The 15,748-nt window shown below is 35.2% G+C and overlaps 1 protein-coding gene and 1 non-coding gene across 6 annotated transcripts in view; one reads left to right on the forward strand and one right to left on the reverse strand.

Moving 5' to 3' along the window:
* Positions 1-15,748, forward strand: part of LOC105665832 (lachesin) — a 484,949-nt gene that overhangs the window by 138,726 nt on the left and 330,475 nt on the right. The gene's annotated exons all lie outside the window — the stretch shown is intronic.
* On the reverse strand, positions 7,443-7,589 carry LOC125385355. Its single transcript, XR_007224480.1, has one exon. It is a non-coding gene; the product is annotated as a U4 spliceosomal RNA (small nuclear RNA).

A 15,748-nucleotide genomic window follows, 5' to 3' on the forward strand; every position in this document is an offset into this window, starting at 1 on the left:
CGGTGTCATTAGTAGTTCCAGCGAAATTTGTAATGAGAAACAGATGGCAAAGTTCAGACTACCTGGAACAGTTCGTTCTCTTTAAATAACTGTGTACTTTGTAAGCATATTCTATAAAAGTACGTAATATTAATTATAGTGAAAGGGCTTCTCTTTTTGTGTGTGTGTGTTTTTTTTTCTTTTTTGACGATAAATTCCAGTAATGTGAAACATTTTTTAGTTGGAAATTATACATTCATTTTTTATACGTTATTACAAAATTCATTCGGATTTAAATATGTTCTCAAAGTTTTATCATATTTCATTCAGATTTTGATCGTGCTAAAAGAAACAAATTAAAAATAGAGGATTACAGTATTTTTAAAAAAAGCATCCCTAGAAATTGGCTAACTGTGAATTAATTAAAGCTAAAAGTAAAAGCTGAATGAAAAATGTGAAAAGAACGTTTTATAATCGATAATTTTTCGTGAATCTCGTGGACATAAAAGCTTTCAAATTAACGTTCAGATACTGTTACAATTATCAATTAATTGTCGTGAAAGATACATTAAAGGAAAGTTTACTGTTTTACCAATACAGTGAATCGAAACAAACACACTCGAAGAATCCTCTTTTAATCCCGTTGCAGTTCTTCAATTTTGTATTTCAATTTCGCTCTCGTTTCAACAAATAGAAAGAATTTTAATATTTTAACAAACTCTGTAGCAATGAAAGATCCGAAAATGAAAATAGCAAATTGAGTTCATAATTAAACCATTATCAATGATATTTTCACGCTATTACTATCCTTGCATTAACCATTAAACAATATAAACTAAGAACATAAAATCTCTGCAATTCTGAGTCTTTTACCAAAAAGAATTTGTAGGGCTACTACAATAAAGAGGCAGCTCTACTTTCTCGTTATTCCAATAAACCAACAAAAGTCAACTTAGTATCGATTGTCAAAGCACCAATCATAAAAGTGTTATAAATTAACAGTCGGCTAATATTCGTAGTAATAAATTTCTGAACTTTTAAATATAAAACCTATAGATTTCCTGCTCTTCCGATAAACGTAATTTAAATAGCTATCTTCTTGCCAGTCTGTGCTACTCGCTCCATTAGACGTTCATCAACGATCGCGTAATTCATCGATCACCGAAATCGATCAGAAAGAAAGCAACGAAGAAGAAAGAAGCAATGGGTTTCATTAAACGTTCCCTAGACGGTTTCTATCTCTGCCAATTTCATTAAATCCATGAAGCCGGTCCCAGACGTATTTAGCACCGGTTTGCGGCGTGTTTCTGTTCCTTGGAGCAAAAGGCCGGTCGAAAAATACGAGCGCGCCGGGAAACATGCCGGTCCCGTAATTAACCAGCCAGAAAGATTAAAGAGGTTGGAAAGCTCTTTTCCCTTGTTCCTTTGTGGCATAGCTGCAGGACGTTGCCTCTTATTTAGATTCCCTGGCCACCGATGCCAGCCATTTTTGCCATACTCTGTGAACACTCGTAAACCACCATTCCTTCTCTTTCCCCTTGTTACGTCCAGAACGCACAAAAGAGCACGCGATGTCTTGACGATCGCAACAAGAAGCTATTTTGAAATTGGAATCTCGAAATATTGAGCGATCTAGCAGACGGTATACTCTTTAGGATTTTAGTATCTTTCGCAATTCGATAACCCAGGATGTATTATGAATTTGATATTTTCATGGGTAATTTAAAAAATAACATATAAGGGTAAGAGTTATTTTGAAACATACAGACTCAAGATAGGTCACTTCATCACGCATTCTCGCCTTATCGGAAAACAGAACACGGTATCTTGTGAATATAGCAACACCAAGGAACACCATCGAACATTTGCTTTGCTACGACACCAAATTCGAAGACACAAGACGCAACTTCGCCATACTCGATGATATACAATCGTTTCTAAGTAATAGAACACAATGTAAGAGAACTTTAATTTTCCTAAAAGAAGCGTACAAAACGTACCAACTTGCTAAATAACTAAATACTAATTAACTAAATGCTAACAACATCACTAACAACAACTGTACCAAACTTAGCATGTAAATTTTATTTAGCATACATATATTTATAGAATACTTGTAATCGTAGTCGCTAGTACCTCACGAGGCAATTAGAGCGCCGATAAGCAATTAATAAAAGAGAATTACGAAGTTTCTGATTTGGAGGAAATCCTGAAACTTTGTCGAAAATCCGACAATCAGGGTGCTGTAAATTTGAAGATTAAATTATCGACAGCGATCAATCAATATGCATTCCGAGCGTACCAAGGAAAGCTTGGGTATTTCAATTAAAATGCACATCAAACATCTTTTAGCATTCAGGTTACAAACATCGAACAAAGCATACAAGATACGTTCGATTATTCAAGATTTTAACCGGCCAAATTTTAAGAGACAGAATTTGATCGTATAAATCGATTGAAGAGTACTGCAAATAAAACGTCGTGTTTTCGCGCAGCGTTGACCCTTGACGAAGGGTCATCGTCGAAGAAAAACTTTTCTTCCTCCTCTGGTATACCTTTTGGGAGGTTTTTGTTTCCGTGCGAAGAAGATTCGCCAACTCCTCTGAAGGAGACCGCGATCTCCAGAAATTGAGTGCGTCGTTGGAATCGTCGGTGGTGAAAGCACCCATGGGAGAATGAGGGTTTACCGCCTACGTTACGTTGGCCGCGTTTGCGATTCCAGCGTTTATGAGGTTTTGTCCCTTTGTAAGTGGCGCTGCCGGATTTCCTGGAATTGACGTGGTCTCGGGGGAAACCATCGTGTTTGCTAATGCGTGTTTGTTGTGTATATAAGTCATCGGGATGAGGTACTCCCATGATCGAAGCAACGATTATTATGGGAATATTCGTGGTATTTGCTTCGTAGTTGAGTTGAGTATTATCGTTTACTGTGAGTACGGTGCATCGAAAGTGGCATGGCGAAGATGACGATTTATATTGAAATTTGTTGTGCAGCTATATAAATATAAATATCGTAACAAAAGTGGAGCACAAAGATTGTCAAAAATCCAGAAGCCTAATGGTGTGCAGGAAGCACATGATATATTCACAACGTTTTCATCTTTACACTTTTGATGAATTTATTCGATATACTGTAATGGGTTGCCGTATTTAAATTTTCGATAAAGTATAGTAATTCTACAGCATCTCAGCTGTATCTCAATTCATCAGCATTTTTTGTGTTTGTCGATTTTGGGCGAGGATACTTCTTCTAATGTATGGAATATCTTTTATATGTTATAGTATCAGTGTAGGTAATAATTAGTTGAATAGACCTGACTAAATTTATAACTCATTAATAGAAAGTTAATATCGCTAAAATAATCAGACTATTAACCCTTTGCACTCGGAATTTTATTTCAATTTCGTTAGCAGCTCTCAACGCTTTCAAGTGTTTTATTTGAAATTTACTTTAACTAAAAGATAAGACAATTGAAATAAATAAAGGAAGAAAGAAATTCACTTGAATACCAGTTTTATTCATACTATTGTTGTATTTTTTAATTTTTAAATGTATGATATATCTTGAAACAATTTCCAGGATGCAATCATGATTTTCTTTCGCAAAAGAAAAAAAAATGGGACTGAAAGAACGTCGAGTGGAACTCGACAAAGGAGCTCCTGAGATAAAAACTGATGTCGAATCACACTCGACATAGGAGTGCAAAGTGTTAAACGTTCTAGCAATTCGGCTTCGATAACTCAAACAGCCTTCAATTCCGTATTTAAACTTAATATTAATTTAGTGGTCGAGTTTTACAGATGACATAGCTCGTAACAATATACAGCGGCTTGCCGAGTTAAAATTACTCTCCTCGAATAAATTCTAATAGAAACGTAAACGACTACCTTCCCCTCTCGTAATATACGGCGTGAGATTCCTTTTAGTTAACGTTGTCAGAATTACAAGATTCTTTTATAACCATGACCATATAAGCGTACGAATATCTTTTTACTTCTACGATATATGTAACTAATCTCGTACTTTTTAAATCTTATGTACAGTAGCGTGCGTATGAATAGAAAAAGTGCGTTATATGGTTATATCATATAGAATTTAATTTAGTTTGTAATTATTATCTAAAAACGAAGTTTAAAAGCTATTCTAAATTTATCATGCTTCGAAGTACAAGAGATATATTTCTAAATCCTACTGGTGGAAAAATATTACTTCTTTTTTACTTTTCTCCGTTATAATTGATATCGACTTCCGCAATTATTAGTACTTGCAGTTGTAGACTAATTTCGAACCACTTTCACGCCAAGTGTACGCCAAGTTTCTGCATTGAATCAAATTGTGCAGTTTAACTGCAGTATTGACTTTCCTTCGTGCCATTCCTTATTAACGTATGAGGAATTTCAGATTCATAACGTGGGACAGCGTCTGCTCAATAAATATGTAAATAGAATTTTTACGACCTCCTCTGTTCTCCAGAGAATGAGAATCTTCATTTTTGATCTGGGTGAATCTGCATCAATTGCTATCGAAGCGAAAAGATATCCATAATCCCATGAAATTGCTATTAATATCGATTTCGAAGTCTATGTTTGTTACAAACTAATCATATGATATTTTACGTGTATTAGGTTGGCAACTAAGTGATTGCGGATTTTCTCTATACCACCTAATGACAAACTCCGCAATTATTTAGTTGCCAATCCAATACATGCAGATACAAAAAACTTCCATATATGGAAACATGTATAAAAATATTAGTTTTCACGGAGCTTCAAAAGTATGTCAAAAAATTATATCCAAGTATTTTATTGTAGAAATAAAACACTCATTCGGAATGTTTAATTAATACATTCTCTGTGATGTAGAATCAAATAACAGTCTTTGTCCACCCAATAAATAGTTTGCTTTTGATGTTACATATTCACGAGTCGTAAATGGTGTTAACGTATGGAAACTGTGTTTGAACTGAAATTCGTAAGTGTAGAATTTGTGTAATAATTTGTACATTTTTACGTTAAATTTGTGCCGTAATTAACACTATTCTTCTATTATGTGTACTATGTCAAATTGTTCGTTCAAACATCTAGTTACTATAGCACAGTGTAAAGTACAATTTATGCGATACCGTGATTCGAACGTGCAATCATTCGCAAAAGTATTTCAACAATTATCGTAGAAAATTGGTATTGATACATTACGCGCGTTATATAAAACAGCTTGAAGCATTAACATTCTAATAAGACAAGACTATCGCGATTATATTGGTAACATTTGAAATATATATCACGATTACAAGATATTTACTGGGAACATGCACTAAATTAGCATTGAATATTTGCCTTAAACGTATAATTAGTATTATTAAAGATGGGTTCCATTAATATCGAAACTTATTAATATACTGGATAATTGAATGTTCAAATACTTTTGTATCATCAGCAAAATATATAGACACTTGCACCGAATATCTCGTAATTGTTATATACATTTTCATTGCAATGTTAATGAAATTTCAAAATGTTCCGTATTACACACGCGATATATTCACAAAAGCCGAAAGATTTCTAGTATCTATATACTTCCGTGAGCCACTGTATAAACACGATATTACTTACGGAATAATATACCTTCTCAAATAGTCTGCACAAATTCGAAGTACGAGTTCGCGCGACTTTATCGTTTCTCCAATAATTTTCGAAAATCTGACTGGCTGGCGAGCAATCTCGGAGATAGTCCGCAGAGGGAAACGGGCGAGAAATACCAGTCGTATTATTAAACGCGAGCATGGGATACGTGGAGAAAAAAAAGGAAAATTGCCACGTGGAGATTCTCGTCGGACACGCCTCCTGTATCTTAGTCAGCTTCTCCAGTTTGCAATTTACTCGACGCTGGAAAATGTATACGTTTCCGTTATTTACCATTCGTGTAACACGAGCAGTCGGTTCAAAGCATCCACCAGTATACATATGTATACATTGCCTCTTCATGATCGCCTCTGTTTCCTCTATTATATCCTCGTCAATTTATGCTTTCCAATATCGAGACTCTTTGCCTTTGAAGTTGCAAAAACACGATTTTACGTGATTTTCGTAGTATACAAAAAAGAGGAGGGTGGAAAGAGGGTAGAAGGGAAAAAAGGGTCTACGAATTTCTTCTTACATGTAAATATGTAAATTGCAATATGAAATTTAAATATACGATAATATATATATATATATATATATATATGGAAGAAATTCTGATTTGAGAATAAAAATATATATTACATATGTGAAACATCGAAGATACAAAATTTTTATTGACGCATTCATATAAAAGTATTATATTATGTGTAGTCGAAAATATTCAATAGACAATGCAATATATTTGTAATATACATTTCAATACAATATATAGTAATATAAATTAATGTACAAGAATATATTAAATATCTATGTTGAAACACGAGAAATGCAAAATTTTAATAAATTCATCAATTCATGATATAGAAATATTAAACATAGTTGAAAAATTGGTAAAATTGTAATAAATCCAGTGATATAAAAATATTAAAGAAATATGGAAGAAATATTATATGTATTATAATCATACGTTGTCTGTATTATTCGTAATTGTAAGATAAATACATGCGACGTAGATAGAACAAACGTGCATAACACGTGTTTAAAAAGTCTGTGTAATAAATTACGTAACGCGAGTAAAACATTAAAGTTGAGAAGATTAGAAAAAGCTTTAAGAATATGCGAGAATTTATTCATTGACCTGTTTCAAATTTTAAGCTGCTTACCAGCTGTCCTAATATTCATAGCAATTAGCAAATTATGTTTTTTATTTAGAACGAAAGGGTGTTACATCCGATGAGATTTAAAAAAAAAACTTCAATCCTTAATATGCATACGACGTGATAAAAATGTTAGCACGTAAGAAATAATCGTTTTAATTCAGTGAAAAGTACTTGAGTACACTGGGAAAAGAGAGCACACACAGCATCTGTAATATTTCATCATCTTTATTTTGAATATTTCTCATCCACGCGGTAAACATTAACATACACAATGGAAATCCTGTTCTATAGTGTGCTTTAATCCTTTAATCGCTCGTGAACTCTACAAATCTGGCTGTACACCCTTCTCGGAAAACCACCTTTGTATTTTAATAATACAACTACCGCATTGTCGCTTAGATCATCTCGCAACCATCTCGCTCCTATATACAATATCTCCTTTTCTCATTCTTATCCAATTTACATTGTAAATGGCTTTTTCATAGAAAAAGACTGTGAACCTCGGGCACACCATCATTTTTCAAGAAACAAAGGATGAAACTGGTCCAGAACAAAAACCATACAACTCTCGTTGAAGCTCAGCGAAAATAGAAAAAACAATAAAAAAAGAAAAAAAAAAGAAAAACAGAGGGTCGAATTAAAAAGATCCAGAATTCATTGAAACTGCGTTCGATCACTGATATTGCTTTCAATTACGAAAAAGGTCCTGGAAAAAAGATTTCGAAACTACCATTCTCTCGTTCAACTCTTCCCCATATTGTTTTAAACTAGCAATAATCGCACCTCGATAGAATCCCATTGGTTACGATATCGCCATCGCGCAAAGCTCTTGCCCATATCGATCGGTACAATCATTTTTAACATAAAACTATCGTTCTTATTTTTAGTGTTTTTATTTTTATATATAACAAACTTTTCTAGAAGACAGTTGCGTTTAGTTATCGCTGTATTGTAGACGTTGTAACGCGATGCATAAGATCGGTCATGCGTCTGAAACATCTGAAACGAAAACCTGACAGCGTGCAGGACTATTCCAAGTTCGTTCGCGCCACTTTGACAGTAGAAGAGTCACGCTTATACATTATTCATATGGCAAGGGATGAGAGCGCGAGATACATTGTACTTACGAACATCAATATGCGTGATTTCGAGATGCCCTTATTTCCAGTCAAAGAATATCTGCGGCCAACTGTCGACCGTTGGCGCGAGAAACTATTGGTCTATCGATAACCAGATTTCCTTTTTTTCCCCTTGATCACGCGAATAAATCATTCTGTTGCATCGTTCATTTGCCATGTTTCTTAATCATTTTTATTAGGCGTGTGTAAACATCAGCGCGTGCAAAATATTTATCCTATGAGATTAAATTTGCCTTTTAAATTTTGTTCCATTTCTATCAGTTGAGGTCTTTAAAAGCTGATCAACTTAATTTTCTGATAATTTCTCAATTTCATTATCCAGATACATTATCGGTATTCGATTTATTCCTTATCTATTATTTTTACCTTCATTAACTTTATTAACTTGATTATTTCCGTAAGTTCGTCCTTTCCTTTTCTTTTTCTTTTTGCGGAAAAATGGCGTAACCGTGATGAACTCGTAAATAAAGTTTTCAAAATTGCATTTGTAACATTATCGTTCCCTTGCATTTTTTATAGCAGAATTAATACTATTAATAGTAGACTTTCTCAGCTTACGGAATTATACGATATAACTTTTCAACTGTTTAATCATCGATCGTAAAAGAGGAGGAATTCCTCATCATTTTTTCATTATTGAGCTTTGCGAATAATCGGAATATTCATGTAATTTTCTTGTATGTCTGTATGCGCTTAAATTTGGATAAGTGCCATGAATGTTCTGCAGATATAAATTTAGCATTTCAAGAAGATTAAAGACTTTCTTTACTCCGTCCAGACAATTTTTTAATATACAAAATGTGTATTAATTGTATAAATTACTTTAAGACAAAATGAAGAAACTGTAGCAGTTCTATTTCGAAAAAATTTCCAATTCCACGGTTAATAATTCTTACGAATCTGAAATAATAAAAATAATTATTCGTTGAATCACGTGCTTGATTTGTACTTTGATTAAACATATTATGTTTCGAAGAAACCGAGAAAATTTTATTTTAAACAACGGCATATACGTTAACCTAATAATATATATTTCATTGTATTATTTTCACGAAGCTTGATACGCTCGTTTCTACCTGTTTAATATTCAATTCCCTTTATGATAGTAATCTGAACATATAAATACGAGATTTTTGCAATTTTGTTTATTTTCTGAGAAAGAACTTTCAATATGGGATATTTGTCGTGATAGATGCGAAGAGATACAAAAAATAATAGCTACATCGGTTTTTAAAAATTGAAGCTATTTTCGTTTTTACACGTTCGATGGCAATCTGAATTAATTACGAGGCACATGACAAATGATTGGAATAAATTAATTTGCCAATAGCAGAATTGCGTGAATTTCAAGAAGGCACCTACATAATAACGTTCGTTATTTACGAGTTCGTTTATGTTACAGTGCTAGCACGTTGCATATAAATTTGTTGGACATTGACAAGTCTGCCAATAGTTAGTACAGCGTTATATTTGTACGTGCTGATACGTCTACCAATATTTCATCGTACATTTCCCATATTCGCGTAATTTTATTTAATATAACGTGTCCAGCTCATAGCGTCGTTTCATAATATTCTATACGTCAAAATTATTCACGCGTGACAGAAAAAAAAGATCGCGTATTTGGCGGCACCAACCAACCGTATAAAATAATTCATTCAAACTTTTAGCGAGTAGGTTATCTAGAATTAAAAATCGTTTTTCTTTCTTTTTTTTTTTTTTAATCAACTCGTTTCACTCGAACGATTGTCCGTCACGAAATTTTCATGAAAACTGCAGGTAAAAGCTGTCTGGCATGGTAACACGTACTCGGCTGTGTAAAATTCTAAAACGAGAATGGCAAAACGCGATGAATAAAATCAAAATTTTAAGATTTTGACACGGTAAACCATGGAATAATGGGAATAAAATTTATTATTGCCAGCGTTGAGCCGGCAGCGTTAAAACGGCGCTGATACGGCGAAGATGATACATTAAACCGCTTTTGCAATATTTCACGGATGCACCATTATTCTGTTTTAGTACTCCATTTTTCCCCAGCCGCGTATATCCTTCTTTTCGTTGCCGGTTATCGTATAGTTTAAGGTAATCCGACCGGAATTCGCAATAATTTATGACGCGTGTTAACATCCTGATGCCGTAACATTCGTAATCGATCTTGTAATAATAACTCACGGTTGAAAGGGATAAGTTATACGATTTAAGTGCAAACCATGATATAGTGTAATACTTACGATTATTTCGTTCCATTTATTGGCAATATATTCATCTTATTGTTAGGAACGCGATTAATTTAAAAAGGTCAGTCTCTTAAAATTTTGTGCAATAAAATGTCCAATTTTATTAGATGGACGATAAATTCGTCGAGTTTACAAGTCATATTTTATACGATTTTATATTTCATAGTCGAAATACGAACTCCTTTTTAATTATTGGAAATAAAATGTATGTATTTCTCCTTTTTCAAAAAATGTCCGCATTTCGATAATGGTTAGAAAAATGTTTCAGCGAAATAACCGGCAGCACTGTTATAACTGGGTCAATTGCATATCTTGAGCAATTGGATCAATATTATTAGTGAAATTTTACAAATTGCCAGTTATCGATGTTAATAAATTCTTTTTCCGATAACATACCTTAGGAAATAAATTTCGCAAATTGCAAGAGAGCCGATCGTTGTATTTAATGTAAACTTGTAAAATTGTTAAAACAATTCTATTTGTGCAACGGAAATCTATAACCAACGATTTATAACTTGTTGATGCACAGATATTTGGTAGAGCACGAACCTTATGCAAATTCATTGTATTTACGAGCGTGAGGAAATGGAAACTATATAGAAATTTATTTCACTCAGTGAATATTATCACGAAGATTGTGCTTTGAATAATTTACACATTTTTGCATATTATTTATTTACCACGTTCCTCATAAATGAAGATCACAGAAAAATTACATCTTAAGTAAATTTCTGTCTTTTTGAGTTTAAAGTAGCTTTATGACTAACAAATAAATATTTTAATATAAAATCGTCAAAAATGTAAATTCCTGTTGGATTAAAAAAGGTGCTCGAAGGAATTTTGTAGAAAGCACAGCTACGACTGTTAAGACAAGCAATATTTTAATATCAGGACAAGCTGTATTTTTTAAAATATTGAAGAATATAGACACATTATTCCTTGTAAAGTTATTTTAACGTTATTTCTGAAAAATATATTATATTAAAAATTAGTTTAAAATTATTGCTTCGATAGAAATTTTCAAATATAGAAACATTCGCAACCTAACAATTAATTTCCGAATTATTCTCTCTAATAAAATCTGCTTGCTTCAGGATACTAATAAAACAAAATTATCTGCAACTACCTTATCGACAAAAAGTATCTCGGCCCATTCTGTCGATCGAAACAATCGCAACGATGTTAATTCCCTATCAGAATAAGTCGTGTGGCGAGGCAACCACGGCGACCTCGGTGAAATTCTTTCGAATCGTCGTATACACGTCGGAACAATGGTTCCCTCAGCCCCTTTATCGCACAATTCCACCGGGCAGAAATGTCATTTCTTTCGCGGAGGTTGCTCATTGTGGCCGCCATGAATCGGCAACAAAAGCCGTTGTCAAAGTACTTTCGGCATGCGAACAAGAAATTATTACGTAGCAATGGAGCGGAGCTCGTTCGTGAAAGCAAGAAATAACGAGCTCCACACTCTAATTACTCCCGCATCGATACGAACCAAGGAGGGAAAGATAGAGAAAACTTTCTTTCGTTTAATTCTTTGCCGGAAATGGTATCGCTGCGCGCGCCCTCGTGTTCGCCAAGTCACCACGACATTGAAACCAGCCGAGTATTTTCACTCTGTAATAAGGTCGACGGATATTTTGTTGACAATAAGCTGGCGAGCAATAAATGGCGAGATAGCGACGAATTGAATACGTTTTCGGGGTAAAGAGCGAAGAGAAATCGCACAGGCGATGGACTAAATCAAAGAACTGGGGCAAACTGCGGCCGCTCGATGGCAGACAGCAAAAGAAGGATCTTTCGATTAGCGGATTCAATTAGAAATTGTATTTGTCGCGAACTTGCAGCTTCTACCTTCTCTTTTCGTTTCGTGCAGATCGTCATTTGTGAAATTTTCTGATTGTACTGAGAAAATGATACGTACGTTCTGGATATCGAGGTTAAGGAGGAAAGGTTCGTTGGTAATATGGGTACCTTAAACTGTCGTAATTGTACGACATGGCTCTTTTTCTCATTGCGTTTGTTTCGTACGTTTTCAATAAATATATTCTAAGTAACGTGGTATACACTGGCTCACGAAAACTTGTTCTCTATCGGATCGATAATTTCGAAGGATCCACATTACTAAGATTTTTCATGTAATATCTGCTTTGGAATAGTTCCATTTTCTACTTCATCTGTGTATACTGATATCTATTTTCTTCTCTGTTTTTAGGTAAGTTCTCCATACTGAACATCTGCATGTTTCACTAACCGGAGACCCTGTTATGTGAGTAGAAATCTGAAAATTATTGTGAATTGTCGTAGAACTATGATAGAAGAACTAAGTACGTACCAAGTTATCTAAATCATTCAACTCTTATCCAACACATCCATCGATGCCATCAACAATTTCTAAGATGTTCTCGGAGATCAATTTAAACGAGACGCTTTATATATATGTATCCCTCGTGCTGTCAACTTTTTCAAAAGGACTATCTCCTGTCTACTTTTCTATCCTGCCATCAAACGATCTACTTTATCCGAGAAAAATCAAACAGGGCGCGCTACCACCATCTCACTCGATGTTTCTTTCTCGATCGAGATTTCAGTCAGCCGAAAAACAGGTCCGTGCTCTGGAAACATGCCTCCCGGCGTGGTTCGCGTTATGTCTTTTGCTTCGGGCTATTATGCTAACGGTGTTTCCCGCGAAAACGTTTTCAAACGCTAAATTCGCTATTTATATTCTCCCGACACAGTTTGGAGAAGCAGGTTGACGCACGTGCAAAGACTCTTATATAGAGGCTAGGATAGATCAATCTAGAATAGATTGTTAAACGAAAGAAGATGCGTGTGACTACGTTTTCAGGCGCGTTCGCGACAACATCGGCCCCGAGGAAACATTTCGGTGTCTCGACGTCGCAAAATTTCCTATTTATATGCCCGCGGGCATCCGGGATTAGGACACTGACTATCGTTGAAGCATCGGCATGCATATGCAGCCGAGTCCTCGGCCAACTTCTTAAGCAAACGAGACGTACGATATGGCGCTCTACCTTTGTGGATTTTCGCGGAAACTTTGGCCATCGCGATGACCAACTTCTCTGTTCCCGTGTTTGCGACCGGCGAAGACTTTGGTTTTGAATTAGTGTTTGGAAGGGCGAGAAGCGAGAGATGAATTGAACGAAGAGAGATGAAGTGTTGGCAGATGAATTAAAGTTGGTCTTCGGAAGGCGGATTGGTATGGTAATATTTGGCTCGGAATTTGCGACGACCGAGCATTTCGATGGTCTCCTGTTCAAGTCGTTTCATACTGCTTCATTTTCTGTTTATCGCGGATAAGACAGGAGATTTCATTTTCGCCTGTTGAGGTACAATTGTGCGAAGTTCGAGCAATAAAGCACAGAGCTGGGGAAAATCATTTTTATTATTTGCATTTACTGTGATATCGTACGACATCTTTCCTCGTCTACGTAAGCAATATTTGAACTAATTTAGAGTTTTTCGAGGGAAAAAATCGTATTGTTGCGAGATGTGCACCGGGCAACGAAGACTTGTCTTCATGACGGCGCAAGGGAGAAGCGGTTCAGGAAGATTGGCATCAATATTTCAATCGTGTACATCTGGCACGCAATAGTTTCGCAACGTTGGCTCGGAATATTTCAATATTTTCCTCAAAGGTGGGTAAAGCCGTGCCAGCTTCAATTTGCCATTCTCTAGAACACGTAAGCCTGGCCAAACGCATTTTCGTTTCGCCCTTGGAGAGCTTGCGAGGTTACAATTAGAAAGTTCTCGCGTCTCGTCCGCGTTAATTCTACCAATTCCAGCTAGTAATTTTTCCACCAATTCCGACGGAATTAAAACGAACGCGACGAAAGAGAGAAGCTTTCTGGAAATTGCACGTGTACTGTATCGCGTTTCCGTTCCAAAGAATCTCCACTGCTGGGTCCTACGTCTTCAAATTTCGAGAAATTCGGACGAAGTGGATACAACTCCTTGTCTTTTAAGTAAGAAATTAGAAATTATTTTGCGAGGAACGTCAGTTTCATTTTTAAATCTCCTGTGGCGATCTTGGTACAAATTTCGATTAACGTCTTGTTCTTCGAATGAAATCACTTTCTGAAGCATGTAACAGGATGAAATAAAAAGAGGACGGGCTAAAATGACAGAATAATTATAACTGATGGAATTACTTATTAAATGATGGAAAATTTCTAACATAAAAACAGGATATTTTTAAGGGAAGGAACAAGCAAGTAAACAGTTCGATAATGTAATTTGCGCGATGTTTACCTTTAAATTTCTTAATAATGTCGATAATGAATTTCTCTGAAAATAGAAAATTTTGTTAACCATAAACTAAGAACTACAGAACAAGAACTATTAAACGCGTCTAATTTCCAATTCTAGAGCTTTGGTTCTATCTCAGAAATAATTTCTCGACGCAATACGATTCTCTTCTAACGTCCCTTAACGTTTTAATTAAAATTTCCAATTTCCTACAAAATATTAGTTTCCCTGAAATCCTTGATCCTTCGCGTCTTTGACATTGTCATGGCAAAGTAGCGGAATATATTCTGTCTCTGTTGCAAGGCCAGTTTAATTCAATATCCGTAGCCGTCCAAAACCGTGACGTGGAAAATCTCGAAACGCTCGATCGCCAAGGCAACGGGACACGCCGAGCAAATGCAGTGTTTCAGCAAGGTGGCCGTCGCCCAGAAATTACCTCGTTCCGTAACCCCTTATTTCGCTCGGCCGTTTTACCAGGGAAATTAATTTACGCAATCAACATACAGATAAGGCGAGCTGGAGCGTGTGCGCAAACAATGCCGGAACGAGTCGAGTTGCCAGCTAGAGAGAACCGAGCGAACAAACGCGTCGACCCGGTCGATATTTCCAGCGCAAAGGATTAATGCTATTAATTTAATAGAGTCGAGTGGGAAAACCTTCTCTCAAGGATTCTATTTTTCGCTTTTATCCCGAATCTCTTTTCTCTTTCGTGTCTCGTTTGCCCGGTGGACAAAGTGACTCTTTCCTGTTGGTAGTTTCGTTAGGAGACGGGACACATCTAGAGAAAAGGAGAACATGTTTGATTGTAAAAAAGAAATATTCTGTAGTAGAGTGACGTGGTTTAATATTAATAAGATCAGAGTTATTTAAAAATGTCTAAAAGTAGTAAAAGTTATTATTAGGTTGTAGGAAATATTTCTTTCGTTTTATAAGGAAATAATAGACGCACGATGTTTTTTGTTTTATATTAATTTATTGAATTATGCACGAATATAATGATAGAAATAGAACGAAATGGTTCACACCTAATTCAATAAAATAATATAAAACAGAAATTGTTGTTCATCTATTATCACCTTATGAAACGAAAGAAACTTTTCGGACGACTTAATATTTTTAAAAATACTTCGGCTATCGGGCATTCCAAGTGTTATATTTAAACTTCCGGTACAACATAATAACGAGAACACGACACGATTACGAAATTATGATATGACATCTTCGAAATTCGTGTCTTATGTTATTATCATTTAAATACGAATTGTTTGTCATTTAAATTATATATTCGAATGTTGCGAACTTTTGGCGGCGAAATATTCACCTCCCTACCCCCGCTGTT

This window comes from Bombus terrestris, chromosome 6, assembly GCF_910591885.1.
Source record: "Bombus terrestris chromosome 6, iyBomTerr1.2, whole genome shotgun sequence".
NCBI lineage: Eukaryota > Metazoa > Arthropoda > Insecta > Hymenoptera > Apidae > Bombus > Bombus terrestris.